At 37.9% G+C, this 15,203-nt stretch overlaps 1 protein-coding gene across 3 annotated transcripts in view; it reads right to left on the bottom strand.

Moving 5' to 3' along the window:
• The window catches only part of HS3ST5 (heparan sulfate-glucosamine 3-sulfotransferase 5), a 169,151-nt gene that overhangs the window by 15,044 nt on the left and 138,904 nt on the right, over positions 1-15,203 (bottom strand). For all 3 annotated transcript variants that reach the window (XM_072141744.1, XM_072141746.1, XM_072141745.1), the window contains one exon: positions 12,812-12,891. The gene's annotated coding sequence lies outside the window, so the exon portion shown is untranslated. The remainder of the gene's footprint in view (positions 1-12,811; positions 12,892-15,203) is intronic.

Raw genomic sequence — 15,203 nt, 5'->3', positions numbered from 1 at the left:
CTTCTATATATTCATCATGGACACATTTCCTAAGCCTAATAGAGTCTACCTGCATTTGCTGGGATCTTATACATTTTGGTTATGATATGGGCATTTTATGGTCTGATCACATTACCAACCGGTAGAGTACTTACATTAGAAAATGTCCCCAAATTGATTGTGGTTTATGGAAGGGGTATAAATAGTGTCAATAAATATGGAGCTGCATTTGGCTTCCCAGCCCCTCTCCTCTGCCCCAGATATATTTGGCAAGTATGGCTCATAATTATGTTTTTATAGTGAAATTTATTTGGTAACAATTTGGACATATCACTGTATGTCCTAATATAATTTGATAATTATAAATATGAAAGTCCCTGCTTTTAACATGGGGAGACTCATGAAAATCATTGTTTCCCAGAACAACCAATTACATTTTCCATAATTAAGATTTTTTGTTTCTAATACCCCTAGCCTTTATATTTATAGGAAGCTGTTTATAGGTTGAAGTTTTAGACACTCAGATATGCACCAGTATTTATACCATGTGCCAGGATTGCCCAGCCAACTGTCAAAATGTATTTTTCGTCACATTTTAACATGTTTCATGTATGATTATTGTGTGGTCAAAAAGGATCACTGGATTTAGCAGCCAGATTCCTTAGGATAGGGGGAACCTTTTCCTCTGAATATGACGGATAGGAAAATGTGCTAATATATCCTTAAGATGTAAAAAAAAATCTGTAGATTTGTTGCACTTATGCTTACAAAGTCAAAGATAATTGTGAATCTATGATGGCACGCCATATGCAGGAGGCAGAATCCCAAATTCCCATTTAAATACCATCTCATTGATATATCTTTGCTAATCTTATTCATAACATTAGGGTAGGGAAAGCTTTAAGATTTATTCCAAGCAATTTCCCCAATATACCATGTGTAGAGAACATCGTTCCTTAGATTCTGTGTATAAAATATTTATCATATGTCGCAGTCGTCCTCTGGCACAGTATTTTCAGATTAATTTCCATTTATTCTCAGCACATGGTAAATTGGAAAGGAATGAGAGCCATTACAGCTGCAGAAGCTGATTACTGGGTTTTGTTTTCACTGCTGAAAGTACAAATTCATGAAGGTCGTGCAGCTAATGATGAGCTAAGATTTACAATGGCATCATACTCTATACCGTACCTATAGTACACAGGCCATACCTCCTGCAATGTATGCTGAAAACTGGCAATGACAGAGTATAAAATATCTGAGATTCATTTTCCGTATATATCTTCAGGAACATTATAGAGAAATGTCAGAAGACTGCCACTGAGGTACTGAACTGGGATCCCTACTGCTCTCCAGAACACAACATAAATAGCTGTATGGATAAATAGCATGTACATCACATTTCTACTACAGCAAATCTTAGAAAAAAGAGGGGAATTGTATCTTAGCGGCCAATGACAGAGCCTTCGTCTGTTACGAGCCGAAACGCGCGTCGGGGATATCGCCATCCCGGACAGTGGAGGTCCACTTCATCTCACCTTTTGCTCATTGGTAAGGTATTATCTCTACCTGTTTGTGTGCATTACCTATGTTTATGCATGTTAAGCAACTGTGTGCCACTTTACACCTGTTGCCTTCATTATATGTACCATCTGTCCTTACCTATTACATGTGCATGCTTTGTCCATGTGTAATTCCTCCTATGTCTGCCCGGGGTGACGAATTTCTCATTTGTTGTCGCCGCCTTGCACTGTCATTCCCCCTCAGCATTGTCTGAGGATTTTCATCCTGCTTTTATCATTATGTCTTAAATAGTCATCAATAAAGTATTTTTTACTACAATTATTCAGACTCAATTTGGTCTTTCATAGTGCTTCCTTTTACCCCTCTTTCCCTGTCCCTCCTTAAAGGGGTACCTTTTGTTTTTGTGTATGGCCATGGGAAGCCTCTCTTTGGTGTGTTACTTACCATACCGGTCCAACCCACACACTATTACGTACCACATTGATCTGGACTTACTTGGTATATAGGTTTGATACCTTCATCTCCCTTCTCTCTCTTCCTGATTCTCCTGTTGTTTTGCTTGTGTGCACTGCAGAAGTAATAATGTGCCAAGGGTATATCCACGGCATTTAGAAAAGTCTATGCAATTGCAATTAAGATTATGAGGATTGGAAAAGGAAAGCTATGCCTCATGTTACCTTATATAAAGTATCTTTACTACCTTTCAGTCTGACTTTCAAGAAGCCTAGCAATATGACGTGGGAAAAATCTGTACTGATGAGATGCAATTGCATTGAAACAGCACTAAACTTAAAATTTACATGTAGTTGTAGAGAGAGCTGCCTCTTGCAATTTCCATAAGGAGTTTAGTTTCTTCCCTCACTCCTGAGCAATGACTAAGACAAATCCATCCCTACAGAGTCACCAGCTTTAACGTGGAAAGCAGATAGAGCTGATCTAGAGACACATGGACTAATAGAAGGGCTGTTGCAACTCACACTATTGTGCATCTATGCAAAATAAAAAAACAGTGGGACACATTTACTAAGGGCTTTGTCCCAGTTTTCTGTTGGACTTTGTTCTTTCTAGTGGAAACTGCTTGCACAGGTATTTAAGATGTGTCTGCATCACAAATGTGTTACACGCAACCCTTATGCAGCGCAGCTGTACTAGTCTTCATGCAGCACAAATTAAGAGGCATTCCGGGGGTCAGTGCACCAGATTTAACATGCAAAGTCTGTCGCACCCCCTATGTTAAAGGTGCACCACAAAAAAGTTGGGCGAGTGCAGGGAAGTGCCAGATTTATGATTTCTGTTTGAATGAATCTGGCGCCCCCTGCATTATACACGGGCAGAGCACTTTTAGTGCAGTTTTCCTAGTAAATGTGCCCCAATATACACTATTTGCAGTTTTCTTAGTAAATGTGCCCCAATATACACTATTTGTCTGTATAGTGAATGACACAGACCTAGCTTTCATGTACACAACCAATGTTTTTATCCGTGTGAAAATCAGACAAAATAATTTCTATTGACTCATACACAATTTCCATGATTTCCATGTCCTCATGTGTGATCCAACTGCCTAATCCAACACCGATGACACACAGTGTACAAACCACAGATCTGTTTTTTGGGGCCTATGAAAGCCCAGGTTTCTGTTTTGGGGTTGTCACTTACAGCCTACCCTTAACTCCTCTGCACCTATTAATGAAAATTGCCCATTTCTGCCTATTGCAGTTTGTGGGAATGTATGCTTACAATTAGTATTCTCTTATTAGTATTCTATACGGAGAACTCAAGTCTTCTGTTATAGATGTGACCCTTTACTGGTCAGTTCATCACAGATAACAGATATGTCAGTGTGAAGGTTTAGAATGCAGATATGTCACAGTCCCCACTGTGGGAGTATCATCCTAACATTGATAACACTTAAGATTTAATGGAGATGAGCTATAGCACAGTGATGGTTCGAGAGGGTAACATCTGACAAATAGATGATAAATGGTGCACTTGAGCTTTAGAGCAGTGATCAATTGAAAAGAGATTATGTCAGTCTGAAAGGAGGCTATACACACTCAAGCCAAAATTCTTGGCAGATGACATACTAAAAATACTCATTCCCAGACCTTTTACGTGAAATGACAAATAGCTGTCTTTGTAACCCATTGCTCTGAATGGTAAAATAATAGTATAAATTTTTATATTGTGTACAGTGAAATGAGGAAATGTAGAGGAACATGGTGTTGCTGCCATCTAATGTACATACCAAGCCTAACTAGATATGCGTCATTATCCATCATAGTAACTACATCACCTCCTCTCTACAATAGATTTTGCAATACATTGCATTTCATTTACAGGATGTCCCAACAATGTTCAATAAATATATTTTGCTCAAAAACCATATATATGTATTATATCAGTAAAGGAAGCCACATGAATGGATCCAACATTCTATATTCACCCATTATAAATCAGCTGCTCATTGCAGTCCTTTTCATGTTTTATTCAGTAGACATGCACAGTATATGTTGCAGGGAACTGTAGAATAAAAATATATTTTTATATTTGCAATATTTAGCAGCCCGTTGCATTTTAGTAGGTCTAAAATGGGTCTTAAACATAGAAGATTCACAAATCATTGTATTAAAGATTTCTTTCCTTTGTTGATGCATTCTGCTCCACACCTAGAATTACAAAAATTAAACCCGGCAGCATGTCTGATACAGGAGTTATATATAGTTGCATGTTTTACCAGGCGCTAGCAATGTATTATTTTTATACCTCCATGGAGCAATGTATCTAAAATCTCCTAAACACAGACAACCCCCTGAAGAATACTGACAATACTTACCAAAAGACTAGTATTTGAAAGGTTTCCACGTCTTGGGTTTAAGTGGAAGCATCGCCATCTCACTGTGCTATCTATGGCAATGATCATGCCAAATGTCCTGTGTTTGGCAGGACCTGAGTTTTCAGATAATATTCCAATAAATTTGTCTTGTCCTGGAATTTAAAGGGCTATGGTTTATGCCCTCAAGTGGCAGTCATTCAATGGGTTGGAGCAACTGTCAGAACAGGACATTGATGTCTTGAATTTTACCAATAAAGAGTATGCTGCTTTTATGTTCTGTATATACTCGAGTATAAGCCGACCCGAGTATAAGCTGAGGCACCTAATTTTGCCACCAAAAGCTGGGAAAACCTATTGACAAGGTTTAAGCCTAGGGTGCAAAATGCATTGGTCACAGCCCCCAATAGTGTATAGCAAGTCCCTGCCTACTGTAGTATGTGGCCAGCCCCCTGTAGTATGTAACCAGACCCCTGTAGTATATAGCTAGCTGCCTGTAGTATATAGCCAGCCCCCTGTAGTATATAGCCAAACCCCTGTGATATATAGCCAGCCAGAACCATTTAGTATATAGTCAGCCCTGTCTAGTATATAGTCTGCCAGCCCCCAGTATGCCCAGAACATAAAAATATTAACTAGGAGTACTCACCTTTACAATGCCCATGGGCAGGTCGCACATGAAGTAAGAAGAAGACCTGCCCGGGGTGTCGGAAATGTGAGTACTTAGTTTATTTTTTTATATATATCTACATATATAAGCCAAGTGGGGAATTTTCAGCACAAAAATTATGCTGAAAAACTCGGTTTGTTTATACAGTATTTTCTCTATGCACCCACCTCCCTACACACAATCCAAACAAAGCTTAGCCATACAGCAATAAAATATGACATTGATAAGACTGTTAGTTGGTCACCCAAAAAATGTGCCTACTCCAGTATACCTACAGTATATACACCATAACATTGAAAATGTTCAAAGACTTTCTGCCACTGTCCCTGTTACATGGGGCAGTAGTTAAAAACCTGATAAAATATTACGCACATTCTTTAAAGGAAATTTACCAACAAGATAAAGAATTGTAACCCACACTTACATGCAGGTGTGTGCCCCCTCTAGCTGGATCTGCTCTACTTTTAGCTCCTTAAGCCCTTGCTTTTACAAAAAAAGATTTAAAAATATATGCAAATGAACCTGAGGTTCTCAATAGACATCATTGGAGCCCAAAGCCCTTTAGGCTCATTTGGATAACCTTTAAAACTTTTTTTTTGTAAAAACAAGGGCTTAAAAAGCTAAAAGAAGAGTGGATCCTGCCAGAAGGAGCACAAAACTGCATGTAAGTGTGCTTGGGTTGCAATGAAACCTAGGTATGCCCAGTGCCGACGATTGCGGAGTGTCAAGGCCCAGAGTTGGAGGGGGGCCCACATAAGTCTGTATGTAATGAATGAGGGGTGTGAGGGGGGATTAAAATAACCATGAGGGGGATGTGTATAAAATAACCATGAAGGGGCTGTTTGGTATGATAAACTAGGGAATACTTTAGGAAATAGGAGACCGTTTTGGTTTCTGAATTTTTAATGCCGTCATGTGAGTTCACTGAAAAGGGCCCACTGAGGCTCTGTCGCCCAAGGGCCTACTGAAACCTGGAGCTGACCCTGGTCACAATCCTTCATCCTGGTGATCGATGTCCTTTAAAGGGGTATTTCCACGAATACAAGATTCTTATAACAAAATAACACATTCTCTAATTTACTGTTATTAACAAAAATACAGTATTTCACAGATATATTTTCAACCTGTCTCTATCAGTGACAGGTGTTTACAATTTTAGTTGGCCCTGGATACAACTGTAAATCTTCTGACTATGACTGGATGCTTCTGATGATTAGCTTCACTTGTCTGAACTCTGCAGTGCTCTCTGCCTACTGTCCCTCCCTCTGCATTACGAGACCAACTCAAGCACGGGCAGTTCCTGCCGCTAGCAGCATACAAGCTACAGACAAATAAGGTATTTATAGCAGAGCTATATATAAACAGTTTTTTCCCTCCCCTTCTACGTTCCTCTATGTGCAGATGATAATGGATTTACCTTTCAATAATCTTGGTTCATCTGCGTTATTATTGGCACATGACTGTTTATGACAAACTGTTTGTATATAGATTTTGGACTTTGTGGGATTTTTGGACTTTTGTTCCATTGATTTCCGTTTCCTTCTATTTTATCGTGGTGTTTTTGGTGTTTATTATTCTTATTATTTTATAGCAGATTGAAATATGCCATATGTCAATAAATTGGATTAGCTTTCAGGTATGACTTGCACCCAAAACATTTACTATTACTAACTGGCGTAAGTTCTCATTAACACATTATCCATTGTGTGTCTGCAAAAACCACATCCATAATTCAGTACATTTTGTGTCAGTATTGTAGTGCATCCTGAAAAAAACACTTATGATTTGCAAATACTAGATGGAAAACACCTGGTTCCCCAGCATCAGTATAAAAGGACTGCTCATAAAAGTTATTTTTTTCTGCAGATGCTTTGCCTCCTTTGGAAATCAACGGTCTGCAAACACGTAATAATAGTGCGTGCTCCATTCTTTTTCCAGCGGACTGCAAATTCGAGAAAACAGAAAAGGGGAATGAAGCCCCCCCCCCCCATTCTCTTCATACACTTTTTTCAAGTGGCATGAACAGCGGAAAATGGTTACTGAACAGTATTTTGACACCGGCCTTTATTTCATGAATATGACCCTTATAGTATATGTACATATCTGTGGACTCATATATTTCCCCTTGTTTTTAGTTTATATAAAATGTGCATTTTATTAACAGAAGGCCTTTCATTTCCAATGCCTCATTTTCAATGTAATGGGATTATCTGAGATTTCACATGTTCATTTCCAAATATTTTACTAATAAAACGCCATTGATGGTGTAATTGTATATTTCTGTCTATTCACATTTACTAAAAATTCAGACACCAGATTGAGTTCTGCCTACATGCAGAATGGTCACCATTGATTAGTTACAATTTCTTTCTCTGCACCTTTCACCCACAGACTTTAATCTTGGCCTTTGTCCTTTTAAAACTAAATTTGGTAGATGCAGATTTCAAGAGCTGTTCAGCTAATTGTTCCATTAAGGTGATTTAGCCTGCAGATTTCGGTCTAATGCAAGCATATTCCCCAGGCTTCATTTCACAGAAGATGATTTGGACTAATAGATACAAACTAAGTTCTCGACAGATACAATATTTTGTAGAAAAGTATTTCAGATAACAGAAACACTGAAACTAGGAGGGGGGTAATATATGTGGGGCAGTTTACTTCTCAATGATCACTTACTCTAATCAGCTATGCAACTGGTCATTTTCCTAAAAGTGAGGGTTCTCACTCAGTAGGGTACATTTACCAATCCGGTCAAAGGTCTGCAATGATTAAAAAGGCTCTGTCAGCAGAATTCACTCTTTTTTTGTGAAATCTCACTTGTTTCAGATAAAAAAAATCTCTTCCAAATGCATGTGAAAATGAGTTGAGAAGAGTCATATTTTGCCACTTTTAGAGTAATTTTTGGAAGCTGAAGGATCATCAATTCAGAAGCCCCTATCTTCGGTTCTAAGTGTGTAATATATATTTGTTATACATATATATATTTACAATATACAGTGCTAAAAAATAGGGAACATGTACCCGTTACCACAGGGGAACCCCTTACCACACCAAGACGTATAATAACATCTAACATTAACGTCACCATGCACCAACATCCATTATCACAGGTGTAAACCATTTGAATGCTGACAGCAAAGCCTCCTGGGGCATTTGCATGCCATGTTGGATTGCATCTCCTCCCTCCGACCAGCAGTCCCCCTATCCATTTTGTCAACAGGCAGTGAGAATCTGCTGCCGTGCCAGCCATGAGTCTGTGTGAGACTTCCGGGCCTAGCTTTTAACTCGATCTATAATTGTGTGCTGGTAGCACAATAATATAGGTCAGTAGGAAAATTTACATATACAGCAATACTGAAGTATTACAAAAGTAAATGGCAGGACTGCTTAATCGCTTGATTCAGGCATTACCTACAAGGTATTAAAGGCACATGGGCAATTTCTGAATTAGAGTGGCCAATCCCATTAAGTTTTTATTGGTACAATATATTAAAAGGTAAGTATTAAAGGTTGCTTTCATCATTTAGAGTAGTGTTTTTGAAGTAAACAACTGGTAATATAAACCTTATAAAGGAGTGGTTATGTGGGGAACATTTCACCATTTCTCTGTTTACATCCTATTTGGCTCTTGTTTTGGTCACCTTTGCATTTTGTTATTGCTTTGAACCCAGTATGTCAGTAATAGTGTGGGAAGGCATTTCTTTGGATAGCTACCTGGATCCTTAGACCCATTGTGAGACCATATGCAGCATATGCAGGCGCAGTGGGCTCTGGTTTCCATACTGATGCATGATCTTGAACATCATGTCTCGTTACATCCACCAACTTCACATTTCAGCACACACTACCCAGGAGTTGACTGATGCTTTAATCTAAGTCTGAGAGGAAAACCCTTAGGAGAACATCCTCCACATCATCAGAAGCATGCAAGCATTGCATGGAGGTCATGCAGGCACATGGAGGCCATACACACACCAGCCTCATTTCCTTATGTTGAGGCATATTCAACATGGATCAACCTAAAACTTGATTTTACACTGTAATTTTGAGTATCAGTATAAATGGAGACCTCCATGTGATATTTATTCTAATTTTTATTTCTAATATCTATATGATATTGTTCTTAATATAATCCACTATCTAATGTATAAAGAGATGCAGTGTATGAACAGTGTATTTGGCTGGTTGTATCAAAAAGCGTACATAACATATTTCACATTTTTTTGTGCGTTAAACATTTTGAGGGACATTTATTGAGACTTAATATTTATGGCTGGTTTTAAACTGTGGTCATCTTGGGAACTAGAAACTGGAGATGGAGAACATAGCTCATCCGTGAAAACAGAAGTGTGAATAAAAACCTGAGATTGCATAGTGTTTCTTTAAGAGTAATGCCCACTTTTCAGAGGGAAAACACAAAGCTTTTGCTCTTAAATTTGATCCCCCAGAATTGTAAATTTAAGGTGACCACACATATTTAATAAAGCAGATATTGAAGTGTTATTTAAGCATATTGATATTGAGGCACTCATGAGCAGCACAGTGCACAGAGATCCATTAGGACATTGTGGTAAGTCCAAAATAATTTACTTGCTCATCGGTAATGTGGAAATTTACTTGAAATGTTGCTAAATATTAGCACAAAACCTTCTTATATGTATAAGCATCAATCCTAAATAATGTGTTGGAGAAGCCTTTGACTATAGTCATAATCAAGCCTATTGTTCCAGCATAATTACCCTGCACAAGACAAAGCACGACAAGTGCGGAATAAGACAATCCAGTGAACATGCTCAGCATTCTTTGTTTTTGGCTCGTCATAACTTCATCATATCTAAATTGCTTCTCACCCCACGTTTGTTATTCCTTTCACATATAAAGCATCTATCATATGCTGCTATTGATTCTGTCATATCTGTCACTAAACATCTCTTTATCTGCATATATTATATTTCCATTCTCGATGTTACCAATTCAATAATTTGTTCGATAATAATTTCATGCTCAATGACTTACAGAACAATGAGTTATAGAACATTTGCTGATTGAAAATAATATGAAGATTTTGTATTAGAAATCAAGATGCACTAAATTTGTATATGATATGCTGATATACTGTATATGATACAGATTTTATATATATATATATATATTTTTTTTTTTTACATTTTTTTAATCAATATGTAGCATACAATATAAAAAGAAACACATACGGCAAGCAAGACATGTAAATATATAACCTTATAATTTTTTTGCATGCATTTTAACCACCTTGGAAACATAGGAATTAACATATTATAATAACAGACAAATAGAAAAGGAAAAAAATAAAACCTCATCCCTTAACCCACGCCTAGCGACTGGTGATCATATACAATTCACGTAGAACTCTGTAGAACACCGTCATAGACTCTGGGGTATCAAACCATGTCTTACGAAGTCTATCTCTATCCCCTTCAACTAATAACATTCCCCCATGATCATATTGTCCATCATGCTCTTCCATGCCTGTACCTTAGGTGCATTCCCATTTCTCCAATTATACAAAATTACCTTCCTTGCTATTACGAGGCCTTTCATAATATGAAGTGTCATTTGGCCTAGCCCCTTACACCAATTTTTGTGCCCAAAACACAATTATTAAACTCATTTGGAATAGTGCAACCGAATGCCAATTGCAGACACTTAATTACACCCTCTCAATATCGGATCAATTTTGGGCATCTCCAAAACATATGGATCATGTCTGCATCCACCAGATTGCATCTAGGGCACTTCTCTTCTTTCTTTACTTTTTGGAACTTGTTTAATGCTTTAGGGGTATAAAACACTCTTTGTAGCAGGAAGATTTGGGATACTACATAAGAGAAATTACTTGTTGTTAGTTTCATCATTTTTAACGTGTCTACCCATTCTTCCATTCATAGATCTACTACTTCCCTCTTCCACTTTTCATAACTGTACAATACAGGAGGTGTCTGATCTTCACTTAGGACCTTATATATTTTTGCAATTAATCCCTTTAGATATATTTTAGATATATATTTAGAATCCATATATAGATATGTGTTTGTATTGTATGTGTCAGATGCTATCATAGCCTTACATTAAAATTATACACAAAAATGTGCATTATAGTGGATTGTTTAAGCATGGCACTGTCATATGAGGTTACTGGTCCAAAAATTTCTGTTATTGTGAAAAATAATTGTCAGCCATCATGTATCACATTGGTTTCATCTCACATAACATAAGCATTACAACCCAATTGTAATGTTTACTACTAAGTTATAAAACTACCTGGAAACAACATCAGTGTAACCAATGCTTGTCTAGGCTTCTATGCGCAGTACATGGTTTCACTTGCCAGCCAGCTGCACACAATCCTGAGTTCATGTACAATGCCAGGCACTGGTTGGTATGGTTTAAAGGATTTAGAGCACAATGCCAAATGACAATCAAAGCAGCAAATATGTATTCTCTGAAGGCATAGATCAATAGGATCAGCAGAACAATTTGGATATGTTGGATGCCAGAACATTTCTCTGCATACACTGCCTGAAATCAGAATGATGATATAAAATTTTACAGTTTAATGGAGCATGTATTATGTGCTGGGATCTATTATCATGATTTGGGTTCAGCATTGTATTAACCTCCAGAAGTTTCTGAATAAATTGATAACTGGATGCTAGGGTATGTCTTTCCATTTTCTGACAAAAACAGGGGCCACGTTATGATGAGCAGTGGAACACAATATGAGGGAAAGCTGGGGGCCCAATGTGAAGAAAAACTGGGGACCACAATGTTAGGCTACATACACACTAACGTATGGGGAATGTAATAAACGGACGACCTTTAATTGTCCCCCATACACTTCTATGGGCTCACGGCCCTGTACGGGTGTGGTACGTTGCAGCACACGTGTGGGAATGTGCTATCTTTCTACGTAATACGTAGCTGTGCGCTGTATATTCCTATGAAGAGGGGCGGGGATGGGCTGCGCTCATCCCCTGCCCCTCTCTGCAGTGCCGATGTATGCCAGCCGTACTATGGTACAGCGGGCATGCTTCGTGTGAATGTAGCCTTGGGTTGAGTTGGGGGCCACAATGTGAGGAGGAGATGTAACTTTTGCCTCAACAATAGTTAGGAGGTTTGCACAATATAAGTTAGGAAATATGCACACAACTACTAAAGCAAACCTTGGATAATGCAATAAGGAACGGTACAGACCCCACATAAGACAAAAATAGTGCCGACTAGTACCAACTATCCATAAAGCAGGCTCCAAATCAATAAATAACCATACACATCCCATATCAGACGATAAAAATAATGTGGACACCATACCAAATTGCAAAAAGTAAAAAATTACACTATCTGGTTTTAAAAAGTCTGAAAGAAAATTGGTCACACATTTCCTATAAGTGTAAAGTATACACCAGTATATGATCTTGAAAACGATGTGCTTTCAATACTGTGCGGATCTCACTGTGACTCATATACACAAAGCAAGTAACCCAAAAATGAGATTGCCCGTGTTGATGTGGCACATCTTGATTGATAATGATGCAGAATACTGACTGCAAACCAGGCCCTCGTGCCCATTGTTTAGAGCCATGCCCAATTACTGCTTTGGTGGTAATATGATAACTATGGCAAGTATACTAAGTATAGATAACAGATATTATAGATAAGACTGGAACGGTATTTTAAAATATCATTGCGGGATAAAGGCTTTTAAAACTCAAATTATTTTGCACCAATGTGTTTTTGACAAAATCACTGAATTGAGTTTAACTCACCTGGGATTGTCCATAATTGAAATTGCTGTGGCATAGCCTCCCTTCTGCTTCAAATGGTACCGCTTATAAGGTAATTTAGCCTAAAATTTTAAAAAATGTTCTAGATGAGTATAACAAGAAATGCACTGGAACCATTGTCAAAAGTTATATTCACTATGTAAATCTTTACACATTCAACAGACTGAATTGAATAGTACAATAAATACAACACAAGAACATAAAAATATTTCTTATTAAAACACTCTTCCTCTTTTTCCACTTAATTTGGCTGTTACCATCGAGCCGTCTTCCTTCTACATTTTCCTGCTCAAGAATGTGCTGAATCTCAGCATTTAAAAACGAATGCTTTATTAAAGTTTTTCACAGCCAATTTGCATCAGTTTGCCATTTTTTTTCACACACTATAATCTGCAAGTGATCCATGCAAACGGTTCTGACTACGACATGCTCTATCTATTAATGGATCTGTTACATTGAGGACCATGGGCAATGATCCATTAATAAGTGTTGCATTAAATGCAGACATGTGTAGTCCAACAGCTTTTATTTTATAAATATATATGAAACAAGGTACTGATTTATTCCAACATGCGCCAAACAGCGCATGTGTGTATTTATATTTACACCGTATATATTAATATTCTCCTGGGTAATATATGGAAATCCATTTGCATTCCATATGTAAAACGAATGATTATTCTCTGCTTCTTTAAAGTTAGATATCGAAAAGAACACCCCCTTCCCCTGTATTGATAGGACATACAGTAGTTACCAATGTAGTCTAATAGCTAGTAAGCAAACACTGTGAGTGCTGTAATAGGTACTGCTGGGCCACTTTTGACAAGGTTCAGTTAACCCTATATATCAGGTTTACAGCGTACAACATATGTTCAGCAGAATTGTATTGGGATTTGTCAAATGACATTTGTGGTCAGTGCTCCGTTTCTTTGGCATTGAACACCAATCAGTTCCTCCAAGATACTTCAGTGTTAAAATCTCAATGTCCCACAGCCATTACTGGGTAGTCCTCTTACAGAAGTACTTGGAGAGAACAGCAGGGCACTGGTGCATACTAATCCAACAGCCAAATGCAGGATCCCACTGCTCTGCCTGTAAGCATCTGATCTCCAACAGGTAAATGGTGCTATGAAGGTGCCATGAATCTTTGACTCCTATTGCTGCCACTGTAGAAGATGCTTTATTATTAATGGCAGTGTCTTGCATTCATACCTGCATTCTAAACCCCTTGAAGAGTAATGCTATCTCAACAAAAAGGAAATTGAGAGGAGAGCAGCAACAACATTTGAATTCATAAAATGAAATCTTTATTTAGTACATAGTTTGAAAACCATTTCAATTAAAAGTATGCATCACAAACTGGGGACTAGCCAAGTAGTGTGTCCACAAGTTATTTTGTTATTTAGTGCAAAGACAATATTAAATATCTTGTGAATCTCAGATAAGTCACATATATTATCATAAACAGAAAGAGGGTGGGATGCCAGGTCGTGTATGTTACCTATGCCAACTTTTCTGTCTGCTGTATATATGCTTAAGTAATAAACTCAAAGCTTAGTTTTAGCTCATTTTTTAATTTCTCGTCATGGTTATATGTCGGTGATGTACCTGTACACAGACAGGCTTTTGTTTATAATGATATATGTAACCTATCTGAGATTGACAAGATATTTAATACAGGCAGTCCTTAGGTTAAGTACAAGATAGGGTCCTTGGGTTTGTACTTAAGTTGAATTTGTATGTGAGTCGGAACTGTATATTTTATAATTGTAGCTCCAGACAAAAAAAAAAATTGGTCCCAGTGACAATTGGATCTCCAAAATTTTTTGTTGTAATGGGACCAAGAATTATCCATAAAGCTTCATTAAAGACACCTTACAGCTGATTACTGCAGTCTGGGACTAAAGTAAAGCATCCAGAGACTTCACCAAAGGTCACAAGGGGCAGAGGGGTCCGTTTGTAAATAGGGGTTGTCTGTAAGTCAGGTGTCCTTAAGTAGGGGACCGCCTGTATTGCCTATGTACTAAACTATTTAATTGGCATTAATAAAATGTGGACACACTTCTTGGCTTATCCCCAGTCTCTTACCTGATATGATACTTACTTTTAATTGATGTAGTTTTAAAAATATGTACTAAATAAAAATTTAACCTCTTAAGCCACCGTGATGTTGAGGAACATTATGGTGAGCTTCTGTTTGCACCACCATGATGTTCCCCAATGTCATGCGGATTGCACAAGCTTGGAAGCAGAGCCTGTGTGCTCAATTCAGGAGGCTGGTTGTATGTGACAGCCAAGTCTCTGCACGAGCAAATTGTCACGATCCCAGATGTTTAATACTTTAGGTGCCATGGTCAAACATGACCGCAGCACC

This window comes from Engystomops pustulosus, chromosome 3 (genome assembly GCF_040894005.1).
Source record: "Engystomops pustulosus chromosome 3, aEngPut4.maternal, whole genome shotgun sequence".
In the NCBI taxonomy this organism is placed as follows: Eukaryota; Metazoa; Chordata; class Amphibia; order Anura; family Leptodactylidae; genus Engystomops; species Engystomops pustulosus.
Note: the sequence above shows the minus strand (reverse complement) of the source record. Positions and strands in the feature narration are given on the sequence as shown.